This window comes from Sciurus carolinensis, chromosome 3, assembly GCF_902686445.1.
Source record: "Sciurus carolinensis chromosome 3, mSciCar1.2, whole genome shotgun sequence".
Classification (NCBI taxonomy): domain Eukaryota; kingdom Metazoa; phylum Chordata; class Mammalia; order Rodentia; family Sciuridae; genus Sciurus; species Sciurus carolinensis.
Window position 1 is genome coordinate 8,019,630 of NC_062215.1, and position 18,104 is coordinate 8,037,733.

Genomic DNA, 18,104 nt, shown 5'->3' on the forward strand with positions numbered 1-18,104 from the left:
GCAGGAGCTTAGGAACAAGGTCAAGGGCGAAAATGTGGGCGTTTTCCACCTCAGCCCCGCTTCTGGTCCTGCTTTGTGCTGGACCCAGGAGGAAGGGAGCTGAGGAAGAGGAGAGGGGAGCTTCTGAGCTGGGGCATCTGAAAGAGGCCTCCTGGTCCCCGTAACCTGCATGCTCCTTGGAGGTGGGCTCTCCTGCGGAAGGTCCCAAGGATCTTGGTTCTCAGCTCCATCTGCCCCTTCAGTGCTCCGCTGGGAGCAGGCCCCTCTCTCTCAGGCCCTGCAGGCTGCATCAGGGGCGGGGCTGACCCTCTGCTGGTCTAGCCTGGGCTGTGTGACCCGTGGTGAGGGCCTGAACCAAGGTGTGAGTGACCCCAGAGCCCTGTCTGTGATGGCACAGGTACCAGGAAAGTCCCACCCTGCAGCCGCTGCCCGTCTGCAGGTGAGGATGCTCGGCCACATTCACAGTCCAAGCCAGTGTCCACTGTGCCTCTCCGTGGAAGCTGCCCCCTCCCCTCCCTCCCATCGTTACTGCCTCTGAGATGCCCCAAAGCACATCCTGTCTGGCCGCCCGGTCGCACTCAGGATCATGCTCTGGTTCCAAGGGAACCCAGGCCCTGGCCAGATCTCCCTTGCAGTCCCCACCTTGGACTCTAGTTCACTGCTCTGTCCCTGGCTTCCGGTGGTCTTGCAACTTGTCTTTCTACTCTTTTGTTTTTTTCTTTTTAAATTGCATTTTGGGTTTTATTTCTAGTTCAAAATTATGAATGCCCATTTTATTTTAATTCTTTTTTCAATACCGTGGTTTATCTTCAGAAAACACTGCTTGTTCACTCTGAACGTGCAGAAATAAGAAACAAGTCACCTGTAAACTTAGTACCCAGAGGTGATTACTAATAGCCTTTTGTTTTCTCCTGCAGTTTTTGTAACTTAAAAAATTCTATAATTTTTTTAGGTAGTGAGAACAGATAGCATTTGTCGACTTACTTCCCAGGGGTCCGGGACCTAGGCAGCACTGTTGAATATGCCTTTTGATTTGTTGCTGATGTGGAAACAACCATCGGCCTCTTTTGCATTCCTAAATGGAAATCCCAGTTTTGATGGCAGAGTTCTTAGAAGGGGCAAGGAGTCACTGCTGCCCAGTACTCAGAAGGTGTCCCAAGTGCCACAGCTGGCCCGTGGTCGAATCCCACTGGACTCCCTGCCCCTGGAATGCCTGCCTGTGGGCCTGACTTTGGGCACATCCCAGGATGCTAAGGGTTTCTTCCCCTGTGTCCACGACACTTTTCCTGGCTCTCCGGCCTCCTCGGGTCTGTCTCCCGTGCCCTCTGCTCACGCCCTCGGCAGACCTCTCTTCAGAAGGCAGCTTGGTTGGATGGCTGTATTCCCTGCTCGGGAGAAGGGATATTTTTTCTTTGCTGCCTCCCTCCTCTGGCCAAGCCTCCTCTGGAGAGGAGTGGGTGTTTATCTCCTTCCAGAAAAGCGCACGCTTGTCTCTACCATTTGGAACCGGAGTCTGAGATTTGGCTAGAACTCTACAAAGATTGCAGTCCGACCCACAATACACGTGAGGGTTCCACCCTTCTTCACACGCACAAGCAGGTCGCCCAGGATCCTGAGGCACACGGCACAAGAGCGTTTTCATCTCGCTGTAAGTTAGAGGCAGTTATCTAAGACCATTTGCTTTTCCAATAAGGCCTTTATCTTAGGAAAAAATACATGTGTGTGGAAACACACACACACACACACACACACACACACACACACCACTCATGTGTGTTTTAGGTTGCCCACGCATAGTAATCCCTGCTCTGAAGTGGGGGAGCTTAGTTCTCACACGTTTGAAAGACAAATGCCATAGCCATCCCCAGACCCCCACGTTGGTCTGGAATAGCACCCTGGTTCTCTGTGCGAGGTCTCTGAGAGGGATGCATGTTTGAATAATTTCATGGGTAGATCCCACGGGTATTAAGTGTAGAGAAAGTTCTCTTGGTCTCTGTGTCCATCATTATCCTGTGTCCCTGACAGACCTATGGTTTCTGTAGCCTAATAAGGTCTGGATGCTAAACATCTCTCTGTTGATGAGGGTCTTTTGAGCTATGGGCATGTGGTCATTACAGAGCTGACTTTAGGGGTTTGGGTGGGCGATCATCTTCCCCCAACAGGAACCCCCCAGAAAGGTACCAAAAAAAAAAAAAAAGAAAAGGCTTTTCGTCTGCTGTGTGTTTGTCTGTGTTAGATGAAGGATAACCCTTGCTGTTGTCAGCCTGCCTTGGCACCGTGGGAACCACTCCTGGGTGATCTGCTGTTTGTCAAGCGAAGGAGATGCGTGCTGACTCCCGATAATGACCCTCTTCTCCAGAAGGACTGACTCCTGGGAGGAGGGGGCGGGCAGAGGGAGGAAGAGGGGTGTGTTTAGAGGAAGGTGGAGATGGGAGTGTTCTTTAAGGAAACACTTCAGAGGAATTAGGGAGCAGGTTGCCCTCTGGGAACGTCAGTTAATTTGCTGGTCTTGGGTTGAGTTAGCATCAGCTCCGGATCCCTTGCTTTGGGACACCCTAGCTTTTCTTCCTGTGAACAAACGCCTGTCTGTCTGTCACCTGCCTCCCTTCCTGCCCACCTACCCTGGCTCCCTCTAGCGCGGTATTTGCTTTTGGCTGGAGTGGGGTAGCCTGGGCAGACTCCCCGGGTGGGGTGGGGCGGGGCGGGGCCTAACCCTCCCTCCGCAGGAAAATAAAAGAGATACATGAACCCTAATCCTGACCTGGGGGCGAATCCCAATAAAGATCCAGGTTAATTTTTCCTGCCCGTCCAACCCTTGTGTTCACTGTGAGAATTAGACAGTTGTGCGGCACTAATTTGCCAGATCAGATTGTATAATTATCTTTTATAGGCCCGGGCGTGATGGATGCATGGTGTTTATGCTGCAGGGGGCTGAGAGCGTGTGTCTGGACCTCGCTGCTCCCTCCTGCCAGGGCAGGTGGGGCAGAGGCTGCTGGGAGGCTGCCTGGCCAGAATCAGGCCCAGGGCGCCGGGACCTCAGATGAACCCGCCTGCGGTGGCGGGAGAACTTTGGACAGAGCCCAGAGTGAGAGGGACGGATCCATAGGAGGCCGTTGGAGGCGGGTCCCCTGATCGGAGTGGGGGTCTTCTGGAAAGTTCTGTGGCAGCCACAGAGGGGTCATTCAACAAGGGGCCTCAGTAAAGTCTGGCCAGTTTGGAGGTTGTAAAAACGTTGGTAAATCCAGGTCCAAGTTATGATGCTCAGGTCCTTCAGCATTTCTGCCCTTGCGGCTCCCTTCTTCCCATATTTTATGGTGCAGGATGAAAAGAACCCAGGCTGGATTCCTCGTGACCTAGACATTGGTATTATAGTCACTAATTCTGGTTTCACAAGGAATGAGACCATTTTCATGATTCCTAGAAAGTCTCTCTAGCCAGAGGATGTCTTGGCCTTGGGTAGCTTCTAGAAATGCTGCTGGAAGATAGGGACAAAGCTCTAAATCACTCCCTTCTGATTGGGATCCATCCCAAAAGTCTAAGAATTTCCCATTCCGACCTAAGAGAGGGCTCTATGAAAGGTCTCTGAGGTGTGGAAGCCACCCTACCGCCCTGGTCTTGCGCAGGGGGCCTCTCTTCCCTGAGTCTCACAAATATAGTGGTGCTTTTTGGAGAAGTGTTTTATGGGACCCCCATACAGGCTGGTGTCTTCCTGTGTCCTCGCCTGCCGGGCTTTTGTTTCTGGGTTCCTCCACCGAAGGACTGCAGGAGTGGAGGGGGCCTTTCGTCTTGGTTGGAGGTGCCTTTGAGGCAGTAGTTGGGCCAGGAGCCGCTAGGTGGTGCCCGGCTGAGGCGTGGGGGTGTCAGGAAGGAACCAGCTCAGTGGGGTGCAGGTGCAGGAGGAGGGAGGGGCTGGGGCAGGCTGTGGGGGGGACAGTCTCTGGCCTCCGCGGAGGGCTGGCTTTGGGTGGGTGTGGCGTGCTGCTGTTGGCCTGCCTCAGAGGGCGTGCCGTCCACTCCCTGTTCTGCTGTCGTGGGCAGTGAGGACACTTGGGGCAGGGTTACATGGTAGGGAGCCATGGCAGGGCTCTCCAGGACAGAGGCCAGCCCGGGGTGGGGGCAGAGAGTCGGGATCCGTGGACGGCCAGGCTCCCTGGGAGGCAGGGTCTCCATGCCAACATAAAGGACCAAGGGGAAGGAGCCCCCGCGAGTTCTGAGGACCCAGATGAAACAAACATTCTGCTCAATGCGGAGCTCTGTAGAGCACTTGGGGCCAGGGCTTGGGCTGCCTGCAACCAGACTACAGAAAGGGTGGGGGCCACCATCTCTTGGGATGTGAACAATGTCCCGGCCCCTTCTGGCACTGCACAGGTCACCTAGGCACCCCTCCAGGCCTCCCGGAGGAGGATTTGTCCACCCCAGAGGGGAACCCTCTGGCTGGAGAGGTGTGGGTGGGCTTCCCTGAGTCCCTCAGGGGCACTGAGGATGCAGCAGGGGACGGCCCTAAGCCCCGGCTACCCGCAGTGTGTTCTAAGCCCCCGTGTTGGGTTCACCGGGAACATGTTAGAAATGCAGTCTCAGGCCTCCACCCCCCACCCGCTAAATTCACATTTTAGCAACATCCCGGAGGATCCTCAGACTTACTGCAGAATTCTTTCAGAAATCACCCCGCTGCCCAGAGCTCTCTGTGGACCATCCAGAACCTCAGCGGGGGGCCAGCTTCCAGAGCACGCGACAGGTGGTGTGGGTAGAGGAGACTCTGCCAGGTCTGAGACCCTCATCTGCCAGCCTTCCCCACTCCCAGTCCCCCCCACCCTATGACTTGAAGAAGCCCCCCTCCCTCCGTGTCCCACTCCCCCTTCTCCCCAGTCTCTGCCACTAAACTGTCTGAATTGACTCATGGGGGTAGGTGAAGAGCTAAGATTAAAATTTGGATCTCCCGTGGAGGGGTAGTGCCGAAGCCGCTTCCATTGGCCTGGGCTTTAGCTCCAGTGAGGTTAGAGGATTCTTTCCACCTGACTAGCTGAGAGTGGGTTGGGCTCGGGGGTGACTTTGTGTAAAGCAGGAATGGGCCCCAGTCCAGATGCCAGGGTCAGAGATGGAGGGCCTGGTGGGGCTTGGCTTGCTCTCTGTGGTGTTTTCTAGCACTGGCCAGCCAGCCAGTGGGTCCCAGTGTTGCACAGTCCCTCAGGGCTAAGACGGTCAGGTTGCTCTGCCCTGTGGTCAAGAGCCTCTTGCACTCAGGACGGGTCCTGGAATAAGTTCATGGACGTGGTCATGGGAGAGAGGCCCAGCAAACCTGTCGCAGACCCTCCTGCTCCCCCATGATGAGCCTGGGCTGGTGGGGTTGGCTGTGGGCAGAGAACCAGCCTGGCGCTGTCCTCCGGAAGTCAGACCACTGAGTGATGATGGGTGATGCATGTTCTGCAGAGGACCCAAGCGCCACCCAGACAATCCTTTCTCTTGTGCGTGAAGGTGACGAGTTTTCTGTTTCAAATCCGATAGTTTCCTTTTCCCCTTTCTTTCTTCTCTGTGTTTTCATTCGCCAACCTAAGGGTCTAGAGTGCTTCCTTTGAGCTTAATGATGGGGAAGCTTAGAAGAGAGCTGTTATCTTTAAACACCTTTTGAAATACTACTCTCTGGGTGTCTGCGTTAGACTGAACAGGGGCCAGATTTAAAGATGAAGTATCTATTTGAGCAGCAGCCACAGACGCGGTCTTGCCGATACCAGCGCACATTCGTTCAGGAATTCTGTGGTTGCTGGGAGAACCTCACTCTCTAGAAACCCACGAAGGAGTGTGTAATCAATAACAGTATCGCTGATATTGATGGCATGCCCTGTTCATGAAATCACAGGGGCCAGATGTGCAGCTCGGTGCTCCTAATGTGTTAGATCACTTAATGGATCCAAACTACCATCCGATCAGTATGTATAAAAATAGCATCATAGGAATCTGCATAAAAGGCCCAATAAAAATAGAACCCCATGCTTGTCCCTGGGTTGTTTAGTAGTCAAGGTCCACTGTGAATTCAAGCTTGTTCTCACTTGAGAAAAGTTACTATCCAACATGATATCCCTTTACTCTGAGTTTATTCTATGTCTAATTTATTGCCTTTAAAAACCAGAGCCAGGTGCAGTAGCACAAGTCTGTAATCCCAGTGGTTTGGGAGGCTGAGGCAGGAGGATTGCAAATTCAAAGTCAGCCTCAGTGGCTTAGTGAGGCCCTGAGCAACTCAGTGAAACCCTGTCTCAAAATAAAAAAAATAAAAATAAAAGGGCTGGGGATGTGGCTCAGTGGTTCAATTCCCTGGGTTCAGTCCCTGATACCAAAATAAATAAATAAATGAATAAATAAATGAATAAATGCCCATATTGCTTTGAAAATGTTCGTTGGCTTCCCAGGTCCACAATCGGCATCAGACTTGGATTTCTCCCTTTTCTTAATTCATATGGCCTTATTCTGTGATGAAGGGTCAGCCACCAAACTGCCTGGAGGGAGCCGTCCGGCATCCAGCAGCTTGCCCCCTGCCCGTAGAAGTCCGCAGATGAGTTCCATTATTGCCCTGTTTCCCTTCTTTTTCTAGGTGAAATCAGAGGTTTCCTGCTGACTTGGTGGGAGCTCCGCCCCAAGAAGGAAGGCCAAGGACAAAGGTGAGTTGTGAGTGTCCGTCTGCACAGCTGCGACCTCGTGGCTCTTCTCGCTTTGGGGGTTTTTGCTCCTTTGTAAAAATCCTTGCAAGGACATCCCTGCAGTGTCCTGTGTCCCAGCACAAAGCGCAGTTGGCAGGTAGGGCCTCCCAGTTAGCCATCAGGGAGGGCCCAGAGACCTGGATTTGTTAAGAGCAGGCTATCTTCTCATCTCCGTACTTGGGTTAACTCCTTTGCATCCCGCACAGCTCTAGCAGGTAGATCACATTATGCCCAGCCCACGGGTGAGGAAACCACGGTACAGTCCTTGTCTGAGGTCACACAGGTAACTTGCGAGGGAGCCAGGGTTCAAAGCCCTGGTCCAGGACATTGCTGTGGTGCTTTGCTGCTTACAGGGGCAGTGGGTCATCACCTGCCTAGCATCCGCTCCTGCCTCACGCACTTTCCATGTGGAGCGCACCACTGAGCACAGAGGTCTCGCAGCATGCAGGAAGGACCCTTGGCAGGTGAGGCAAACCTGTGGGTCTCGTAGAGGAGCAGGTGGATGGCACCTGCTGGCCTTCAGAGCACAGAGACGGTTCACAGGATCAAACAGGATGGTGGAGCCTCCTGGAGGGCAGCTCCTGAAGTCTGGTCCTAATAATGCAGGATGTGGGATGAGCAGCCGCTCCCTACACACGGGGTGGGTTGGCCTGTAGCTGTCTAGACCTCTCTACCTGAAGCAGGTGCAGTTCTGGCTGGAGGTCTCAGGTGTTGGCCCTGGGTGGACGCTCAGAATGTGGGCATATCTGAATGGAGGCCACCGACCGTCTGTTTCTCCTATAGAGCCTGGAAAGGGAGCCCTGCATGATGCCAAGCAGGGGTGTGGAGCAAACTGGGTGTGTTGTGGATTTGTCACCACTGGTCTAGCACAGCCAGGGGAGCGTGGGCCTGGGTTCGTACCCGACTTCTGCAGCTCCCTCACTTTGTGGCCAGGCCTGCTCACCTTCCCTTCTCGGGACTCTGATTTCCCCATCTGTAAAATGGGAGAAAGCACAGTTAGTGACCAGCCCAGTGCCTGGGACAGTCTAAGCATTCCAAAAATGTCAGCGCTTTCTGTTTTGCTTTCCGTTTTGGTAGTTCCAGAGATGATCTTGGATGAATTTCTCAGCCTCGGTTTCCTCCTCTGTACCACGGTGATGCTCATTCCTTCTCCTGAATTGACGCACAGTGGGGCTCATCGCAGACGCCCTGTTAGTTCCTGTCCTCACTTACTGCCCTCTTAGTCCACACGGACCAGTGACAAGGAAGGGCGCCAGTGGGTCCCCATCCGCGACCCCACCAAGTCCTGAACTTCTGGCAGTTTCCCATGTGTTCCTGCTCCCTCCCTGATGCCCCCTCTGTATACAGCTGCGGTGCCCACCCGGGCTCCAGCCTTTGAACTTCTAGAATTTCTTCCTCCAAGTAACCCTGGCATGACCCTCCAGCAATCAAATTTCACCTCCCACGGCTCCTCACTCCCTCTGCTTGAATCCCACCCCAGGACGGGACTCTTCCAGTGCCCTGCCTCGGTGGCACCATGCTCTCTTCCTGCACCACCTGTGGGCCTCCCCTTCCTACAGGGCCCTGTGGGGCTGGCTGCTCCCTCAGCTGGCCCACCGTCTCCGCTTCAGGGTGTCACCAGGAGGCTGGCGCCGGTGGGTGTGAAGGGGGCTTGTTTCACTTCTTTGTCTTTAACCACTCTGTCCCCTTCTTCAGTGTTCCCCCTGGGATTCCTAGAGTGCAGACAGGGTGCCTGGTGGTAGGATGGGGTGGGCTTTGTGGGGGAGCAGGGGCCTGGAAGGAGAGTCTGTTGTTGAAGTCGGGCTTGGGCACTGGCAGCTGCCTGCGTGTTGGGGTTGGTTAGTGAGGGACTCCAAGGGGATTCGCAGGCAGACTGTGGGCACTGCCTTTCTGAAAACAGCACCTTCTGCCTCCACCAGCCCTCAGCCCTTCCTCCCCAGAGCTCCCCAACTCAGGGCACGTTCATTTCTCAAGATGCAGCCCCTTCCTCCCATCCCTCCCTCCTTCCCTCCCTCTCTCCATCCATTCCTTCATTCATTCATCTAAGGGATATTCCTCAGGGTCCTATTGCTGCTGGAACACTCCAGGCAGAGGACTGAGCAAAGCAGACCCTGCCCTTCCTTATGGAACTTGCCTTCTGGTGGGGCAGGAGAGACAGCAAGCAGGAGAAAATAGCCTCTGCGTAAAGGCTCCGGTGCAGAAGAAGGTGCTGGTGTGGTGGGGAAAGTAGACTAGAAGCAGGAAAGAAGGCCCAGGTGTGCTGGGCGGGGGTGAGTGGGGGCAAGGGCCAGCACCAGGTGGCGAAGGGGACTTGGAGGAAGCCAGGGAGGGAGCGGCCTGGTGTTCCTGACAGAGGGAGCGCAGAGGTGGATTGGCAAGTGTGGAGGGCTCGGAGGGGACGGCAGCTTCACCCTCTGCCTTGGGGGAAGCTGGGACCAAGCAGCATCTGGAGCCCAGTGTGCTGTGATGGACACACTGTTCAGAGGGCCCTTTGCAGGGGCTGCTGTTGAAGCCCAGAGGGGCAGGGGGTCCAAACGGGAGGGGCGTTGGTTGTGCCCGTTTCTCTCCTGTCCCATCCACATGCACGTGGCAATCAAATGACAGTGAGCCTGGAGATGAGCTAGAAAAACACGACCACTCGGCTCCGCCCACAGTGGCCACGACTGCGTGTTTGGGATAGGTCCCTGCACCATGGCTGAGGCTTGCCGTGAGGGCCCTTCTCTCCCACTCCCCCACCTGCAGAGCCACCAGGGGTCACACTGGCAAGTCGCAGGCCCAGCAGCAAAGAATGGAAATGAGAGGAAAAGCAGAGGCAGCGAGAAAATGGGTAGAAGAGAAATCCCCGCCTCCCATTCCAGTTACATTGGGGTGACGAGGGGTGCTGGGTGTGCTCACGGGAACCCTTCCGGTGACACCATGATGCCCCAGGGCAGCTGGCCCTGCGGAGGCCCTCCTCCGTGGGCCCTCAGCTCTGCTCCTTGCTGGCTTGCCCCCTTGGTACATCCTCTCAGCTTCCTTCTCCGAGAGCACAGATGGAGAGTTGCAGAGACACGTGGGGTCGCCAGGGTTCCCCCTGCGTCCCTCTCCACCTGCATCCACAATCTCGAAGGAGGGCCAGGCTGGGGTGCCCCAGAGCTCACGTCTGATCCTGTACGTTCTTCGACTGTGTGCAGGAAGACCTGGACTTGGTGGTTGCTAACACAGGTCTTGTGATTGTGTACAACCCGACAACAGCCCGTAAGGGATTAAATGCCTGGTGTCCTTCCTTGCGGACTTCTCTGTTGCTCCTGCCTATGACAGAAGAGCCACCGAGGACCTGTTCTACTTTATCAGGCCAGGGTTGTGCATGCCCTTTTTTGGAAATGTTTGGAGAAAAAAAAAGGGGGCACAGAGCCTTTGCTTGTCTGCCAAGCTTAGTGTTTTGGGTGACTCCCCTGGGGACAGTCTCCCACCCAGTGACTTGCACTCCTGCCTCCAGACCCGTGGCCCAGGGCGATGGGGCACCACGGTCGCCTGGTGCCCGGGTCCCGGGAGCAGGTGCTATAAGCAGGAGCGTGATGGTGTTACTCCAGTGCTTTTTTTTGCATACTTCCTTTCGAAGATCGGTCACATGGACTCCCTCGTAGCCCCGCAGGCTCCTGCGTGACATCAGCAGGAGGAAGACATATATTTTGCTGATGAAAAATCTGTCACGCGGGGAAGAGGCGCGCTTTCCTCCGCGCCATCCGTCCTGTGTGTGTGTGGCGGGGAGCGGCGGCCCAGGGGAAGGTTTCTGCTGGGATGGTGAGTGAGAGCGAGAAGCCTGGGCTCCAGCAGCAGGGATGAGCTCACCCAGGGACCGGAGCCATGCAGAGGACGAGACGGAACTTCCCCTCGGGTCCAACTGTGAGTCACCCTGGTTCGTGTCCCCGCAGCGGGCGCATCCCCTGGCCTCCCACTTCACCCTGGGACATCATGGTCACTGGTCAGGGCTAATGACTCACATGGTCCCTTGAGCCAGGGCCGGGTGGAGCCTCAGCCCCCGGCACGTGGACCCTTGCTGCTGCCATGGCTTGGCCAGTCCCTGCCCGGCTGCTCTGTGCGAGACGTGCGCCAGGGGAGGTCGAGCGGGAACCGCGGCGCGCAGACCTCAGACTGCAGCTTGGAAAGTCCGGGGGCTCTGTGGAGGTGAGACAGCCCCAGTCGCAGGTTTCCGAGCCCCGGGGGCGAGTTTGGCTGACACCTGAGAGACGGGAGCTGTAACCAGAGCTCAGAGAAAGCGGGGTTCACCCAAAAGGCCAGCGCCTGGCAGGGTGTCCGATTTCCCACCGCGCCCGGAGCACAGCCTCTGCAGACATGGCTCCTGCTCGGTTTTCATCTTCCGAGGAAAGAAATCGTGTCATCTCTTCTCAACCTGTCAGTCTCACACCTGCCTGGAGCCCTTGGCGGTGAGACACCCGGTGCTGTCCAACCTGATGTCACCCGTGTTGACTGTCTGTGTTAGAAACCAGGCAGCAAGTGGGACTTTCTGAGGATTGAGGAAACAAAAAACAAAAACAAAACAGTAAATCCCCAAACTATTGTAGGGAGGTCCTTTTTTTTTTTCAACCTCCTGGTTTTTATTTTTCATGTTTTTGGTTTCTCTCTCTTTTCAATGTTAAAAAAAAAAAAAAGGCAAGAGAGACCATATATGGGATCAGGGAAAGAATCGCTTCCAAAATGCCCCTGCATGTCCTCTCAGATGGCCTGTGTCTGGGGTCTGTCCAGGAGAGGAGTCCCAAGAGGTTCACACCAGGGCCTTACAAGCCGGATGGTCCACAGCCTCAGCCTCTGTGGTCACCTGACTGTCAGGAAGCATATTCATTCCTGGGCCTCAGTTCACCTGTCTTCAGCCTCTGTCCTTCCCAGGAGTGACGAAGGTGACTTATTTACATGGCAGTGTTGTCCTTTGGCTCATGGGATTCTGGAGCTTTCTATTTCTAGTCTCATTTCCAAACACAGAAATGAGGTGGGGTCATATGAGAGTCTCGTTTAGGTAGAGGTCACAGGTGAGGCAGACCTAACCGGCCTGGGGTTTGGGTCCTCCCCCATCTCAGGCCTTGTTTTTCTTAGCTCATCAGACTCCTTGAGGACAGTGAGTCAACTGTCCCAACTGAGGGAGTGTGGGGAGGAACGGGGCCGAGCCCTGGTCACTCACAGGGATGGTGTTTGGCCAGCTTCACGGGCCCAGCTGGCCTGGGAAGGAGGTAGTCCCAAGGTATGGGCATGCATGTTAGCTGGCCAAGGTGTGGGAGCCTGTGTGGCAGGCCGGCCTCTGGGTGACTCAGTCTGCTAGCAAACTATAAAAGGGAAATGAGTCACTTCCAACCCTGAACAAGAACTCCTAAGGCTAGGCCGCCAGCACCTGTCTGGGACGTGGTTAGTTATTAACGCCGCCCTGGAGTGCCATGGGAACCGAGCGCTGGCCCGGGTGCCTGAGACAGCTTGCTCTCTGTCCTCTCCTGCTCTCCTGGCTCCTCTCTGCCTGACCCCAAAGGCAGAAGAGCTCCTAGAGATACAGTTTCACCCAGGTAGCCCCTTGAGGATGCAGATTCCTCAGAGATGGAGAAAGGGACAACGAAATGGGTCGGGGCAGGGGGAACAAAACCACAGCTGATTTTTTGGTCCTGTTCAAAGATCAGGTCCAGCCTGAATCTGGCATTCCAGGAGTCGGCTCAGGGTACTGACCCAACCTCTGTTCCCCACCCACAGGTGCCCACCCCAGGGCTCTGCTTCAGACCTGCCGAGAAGGCCTTTGGGTGGTGCCGGCCCCACCACCAAGGAACTAACTCCGCCCCCTCCCATGGAGGCCTCCACCTGAGTGTCATTAACTCGGTGGCCCTCTGACCTCTGGTCCCAGACAGGGCAGTGTTTGTCTTGTTCTGTTCTGCTCCAGAGTCACCCAGCCACCTGCAGAGGCTGCTCCAGGTGGCTGAGGGAGGCTGAGGGCCCCTCTGTGAGCCCCTCTCCAGGACAGGTGGGAAAGCTGTCACTCAGAGGTGGAGCTGGGAGTCCACATCTGCTTCATCCTGTCTTTCTCATGCCTGGAAAAGTTCAGAACAGGCAGCTTCTCCCAGACCCCAAAAGACAAGCTTGGCTGCTCCCAGGGAGGCCCAGCCTGGGCACGAGTCCTGTGTGTGGCTGTCATTCCCTCTGCCTCCAGACTGGCAGGGGCAGGAAGGCTGGGGATGCTCAGCAAGCCAGACTCCCCAGAGTCCAAAATGGAAGCCCTGGGCCCAGAGGGAAGTGACGGGCCCTGGTGCTTGCCACCACCTCCACAAAGCCCTCCGGTGCTCCCAGGCAGCACAGCGGGCGTGGAGCTGCCGTTTGCCTGCCAGGGCTGCATAAGGAGTGCTGGGCCAGGAGTTGGGACATGAACTCCCTGGGTGGCCATGAGCAAGCCATGGGACCTCTCCACTCTGCTCCAGCGGAGCTTCCCCATCTGCAAAGTGGGAATAATAACAACACCTGTCCTGCTAACTCGGGTCTGTGTGAGGCCAGCTGAGATCACCCAGCGTGTGACAAGGCTTGGGAGTGGCTAAGGGCCACCCAGATAGGGGTTGCAGCACCAGGGTGCTTATGGTGATTAGCAGCAAAGCGAGGCCTGAGGTCTGGGCTCCCTGGAGGTTGGCTTTACAGGCACCCACCTGTGGCTTAAGAGCCTCCCTTAGCTGATAAATCACACACCTGGTGGGTGTGATTTGTCTGGGTCCCTGTAGGAGCAGACAGCCTGCCCCTGGCTGCTACTAAGGAGGCTGGGCAGGTGCATCGGTAGATCCTAGGGCTCACTCTTAGGTTTTCCTGAGGGACGCTCCAGCTGCCCAGATGGAGACTGGCTACTACCCCTTCTGGGTCCCATCTACATAATTTTTTGAATGCTGATTTAGGTGTCTCCTGCCATGGAATTTGTCCTGGTGTGTCACCTTTGGCCATCAAAGAAGACAGAGGAACATAGGAGTATCAGGTTTTATCCCGTAGTTCAATATACCAAGGATGTGTTCTGTAAATAGTCATCAAATATAAAGATGGTCTAATTCTTAGCATTCCCTTTAGTGTGGTTTATTTTGCTTTGTAGAAGTCCATATATTCATTGAAAGGAAGGATGTTAAGATTTAAGGGAGCATCCCTTATGGGACACATCTCTTTAATACCCAGGGCTGTGCAAAGTAGTTTGGGTACAATCCTTGCTCTCATTAAAAGCACATTCGTTTTGGCCAGTTATTTGCATCCAGATGCATGATCACCTCTAGGTCTTTCTAGATAAGTACTTCCTGCTTGAACACTTTGTGATGGAGAACTTTCTCTCCCCTGAGGCCACCCACTCTAAACATTGGTGATTCCAACCGAATGAGAGAGAGAGAGAAAGAGAGAAGCTATGGGCCACATGCCCATAGTTGAGTAGTTGAGTAGTGTCCCCCCATAATTCGCATCCAGGTAGGACTTGAGCATGTGATCTTATCTGGGCAAAAGGTCTTTGCAGATCTTATTAGTGAAGGATCTTGCAACAGTATCATCCTGGACTTAGGGGAAGCCCTAAACCCAATGACCAGTCCTTAGAAGAGAAGAAGAGGGGAGAACCACAGAAGAAGGGGTATGAGAGTAGGGGCAGAGGTTGGAGAACGGTGTCTGTGAGCCAGGGAATGGCAAGGATGACCTGGAGGAGCTGGAAGAGAGGTATGGAAGATTCTCCCTTGAGGCTTCAGAGCAACCAACTCCAGCTTTGAAATTCTGGCCTCCAGAATTCTGAGAGAATGAATTCTTATCATTTCAAGCCTCCACTCCGTGGTAATTCGTTACAGCAGTCTTGCCACATGAATGTCCTGGCGCTACCTGCCCTCTCTGCTCTAAAGACCCCCAGTTCCTGCTTCTCTATCCACAGAAAGGGAGCCAACCATCCTTAATTCATATCACTCTGCAAACAAGCAGGAAACTTCCAGTGTCCGGATGATCAGCTGCCTATCATTAGACAATAAAGCAAGAGAAATATTTAGGAACCACCCATCCTTAGTCATGTGATATGAATCCCTTATTATTAATAGGTCAGTATTTTTGTGGTGGTTTAGTATTTCATTGTAAAACCGTGACACAGTTATTTTTGAACAGTTCTTGGATGTTTCCAATGTATTTTTCTTTTGCTGCGAGATTAACTTCCGAAGACAATCCTTATTGCAAGAACTTTACTCCAACCGTATTAGTTTCCTGTGGCTGCTATAACAAATTACCCCAGACTTGGAAGTTTAACACAACCCAAAATTCTCTTATAGAACTGGAGGCAAGAAGTTCAGAACATGACTCTGGGCTGAAATCAAGTTGTCGGCAGGGCTGACTTCTCTTGGAGGTTGTGGGGAGAGTCGATCCCAGCTTCTGGGGGCTGCCTGTGTTCCTTGGCTTATGGTCACATCACTGTCACCTCTGCCATGGGGGTCTCTTTCCTTTTTCTCCCCTCTCTACTCAAATCTCCTTCCACTTTCCTCTTTTCTGGGTGCTTGTGATTGCATTTAAGACCCACCCAGATTATCCAGGACAATTTCCTCATCTCAAAAATCTTTAACTCAATCCCTTTCTCCCTAGAAGGCAACATTCCTAGCTTGCAGGGATCGGAACTGGTAGCTATATCTTTTTCTTTTTCTTTACTTTCTTTCTCTCTCTCACTCTCTTTTTTTTTTTTTGCAGGGGTAGAGAGATTGGAGGGTTGTGTGTTATTCAGTTTATCACCAAATCTGTGACTGTGTCCCCACAATAAATTCCTCCGCGGGGTGAAGGGCAGTACCTAGGTGGTAGGAAGGATGTGATCTTCAGCACATTGAGCTGGCCTCTTTCTCTGCCGTCCCTTTAAGAGTTTCCTGGGCTCTCCTGGGAGCGAGAGTGCTGGGGGAGGGGGCCGTAGATTGAAATCCCCATTACAGGAATCATTTCAAGTTCGCCTCTAGGAAGCTCAGGGGCTAATAAGATAATTCCTATTAGGAGAGGGAGGAAATGAAGGTGCCCGGACTTCCTTTCTGTCTCCAATTTACATGATTCACTGAAGCCTCCCCCTCCCCCCACCCGAGGCCAGGGCCCCCTCCTTCGGCTGCCCCTTTGAATTCTGGTTCCACTGTCCACCCCCTTCTCCAGCCCCAGCTCTGGTTTCCAGCAAGTCCCAGCATGCCGGGCAACCTGGAAAGGTTGCTCTGTTTCTGGCAGCTGTGCCAGAGGATCCCTTCCCAGCTTCTGTCCTCGGCCAGAGCCTCACCCAGCTCCCCACCCACCCCTGCCGCGCAGGATGGGGACTGGGGCCTGCAGGACCAAGACGAGAGAAGAGCTGTCAGGAGAGCAGGGAGGGTTTAGCGGGGACCCCCGCCTGCCCGGAGGCCAGAGCAATCAAGATTGTGTTTCCCTGCTTGGTCCCCCTCCCTGGACTTGGAGGGGAGGGGACAGCAGGTCATTCTCTTCCTGTTTTGCTCAGCTGCCTACACTTTTGGTCAGAGTTCTCTGCAAACATGAAAACCCAGTTTGGGTCTTTAATTGAAAGAGTGTGAAGTGACCCAGCCAGGGTGTTTGAAGTTCAGATCAGACCCTGGGAACACATCTGGGGAAGAGAGAAAGAAAGAGAGCCTGTCCCAGAGGGGACCTGAGGTCCTCGGGCATGTCACCCATCACTCTGCGTTTATTGGACACCCTCTTTTTTCTTGGACCTGCTGGGGACAAGGCTAACCCTCCAGGTCCCTGCCCAGGGAGGGTTCCCAGTACCCAGGGGGAAGCGTGGCTCTCTCTTCCCCTGGCCCACTCCCTTTCTTCCTCTCTGTTCCCAAAGGAAGCCATATGGTGGAGTCTTCCGAGTCAGGGCCAAGGGCCAGTGCAGCTCTCGCCCTGGGGACAGTCCAGCAGCCCTGATGTGCCGTGTGGGTGGCCTGCTCAGTGAACTTGCTGCCTGACCTCCCAGGCCTCAGAGAGCCCAGCTGCAGCCTTGGGTAACAGCCTGGGCTCCTTGTGATGGGACGGCGCGGGCCCCAGCTCCCCCTGTCACCTTGGCACGGAAGCCACAAGCTGGCCAGGCCATGTGGCACTGGAGCCCCGGGGACCAGAGCCCTCAGGATGCCATTTCCCATGGAGGTGGCCAGACCTGTCTGTGAAGGTGGCAGTGTCACTAGTGAGAGCCAACGGTGGCTTCCAGCCACAACCCAGGGGTTCAAGGAAGGCAGCGTTGGAAGGACGGGGACACACAGAGCAACGTAGGATCCCCGTATTTCGGCTGAAGTTCAGATCGCCTCGATCTTATCAGTGGCTGAACTGCTGATCAGTGGGAGCTTCCTAAGCCCCTGCCCCACTCATGACTCCTGTCTCAGTGCCCACTCGTGACCCGTATCCTCTGGAGCGTAGGAGTGCTCGTGGAAACCTGGAAGGGAGCTGAGGGCTAATTCAGGTGCTAGAACAACTTCATCAATTAAAAAAGTAAAAAAAAAGTAACAGAGGATGGGTCTGGACCTCTTAGTACACATGTCGGCGATGGTCTGTGCTAGAAAAACGGCGTCGGGAGTGTCCTTCCGTCCTTGGGCATGCGCTGTCTGTGCTCTTTAATAGAGATAGTGCTAGAGTTTTGGAAATAGAGGAATAAGGACAAATACTGCCCCTCAAGTCCTTAGTGCTTAACTCAGTCCTCACTAGGTGCTGCTGTTCTCCCTGCTGTTAAAGAGAACAGAGGTAACTTGCCCAGGATCCTGCAGCTTCTAAGAGGGTGATTCAGGACTCGAACCCTGATCAGATGGCAGGTGACTAAGCTTGGTGGTCTCCAAGGAGACAAGCCACCTGCAGGGTCTTCCCATTGGTAGGAGCGTGTGCCCTGCCCTGGGTTGCTGTTGTACTTTTAGGATAATCAGCTTGTGTTGCTGGTGGTTTGCTTGGCCTGTTGCTCTCTTCTTTCCTCTCTCCCTCTCCCTCCCTCCTCTCCAGCACAGATGATAACCTCGATACCCCTGCAAGCTGGCAGACCTACTGGGTGGGCTGAGGAGCCCCCAGGAGGTGTGAGGCCTGCCTGCCCCCATGGCGGAGGGCCTGGGCTCTCTCCCCAGGCAGTGGGCAGTTCCTCTTAGCGTCCCAGATACACACCACTCCAAGGTCACGCTGTGTCCTCACTGCAGATGGACTCTTTAACATCTGGGTAGACCTCAGTCCAACAGGGGACTCTGGGGATCAGGCGTGGGGACCTGGCAGTTTATTCTTGCTGAGGAAAGCAGGTAATCTCCTCTCTGGAACCTCCTGCCTGGCGTGATTCACAACGGGGACAGGAGCACCTGCGTGGCCCCTCCCCCATGTGCTGTTGATAAGCGGGCCATCCAAAGAAGGGGCAAGCGAGACCCTGCAATTGGCTGCTGGTTGGCCCATAGGGACATGTTGCAGGATAAGATGAGGACACCAAGG

The 18,104-nt window shown here is 54.6% G+C and overlaps 1 long non-coding RNA gene across 1 annotated transcript in view; it reads left to right on the forward strand.

Moving 5' to 3' along the window:
• Positions 1-18,104, forward strand: part of LOC124980349 (uncharacterized) — a 142,823-nt gene that overhangs the window by 116,255 nt on the left and 8,464 nt on the right. The window contains exon 2 of the long non-coding RNA XR_007107784.1: positions 6,584-6,650. This is a non-coding gene — a long non-coding RNA (uncharacterized LOC124980349). The remainder of the gene's footprint in view (positions 1-6,583; positions 6,651-18,104) is intronic.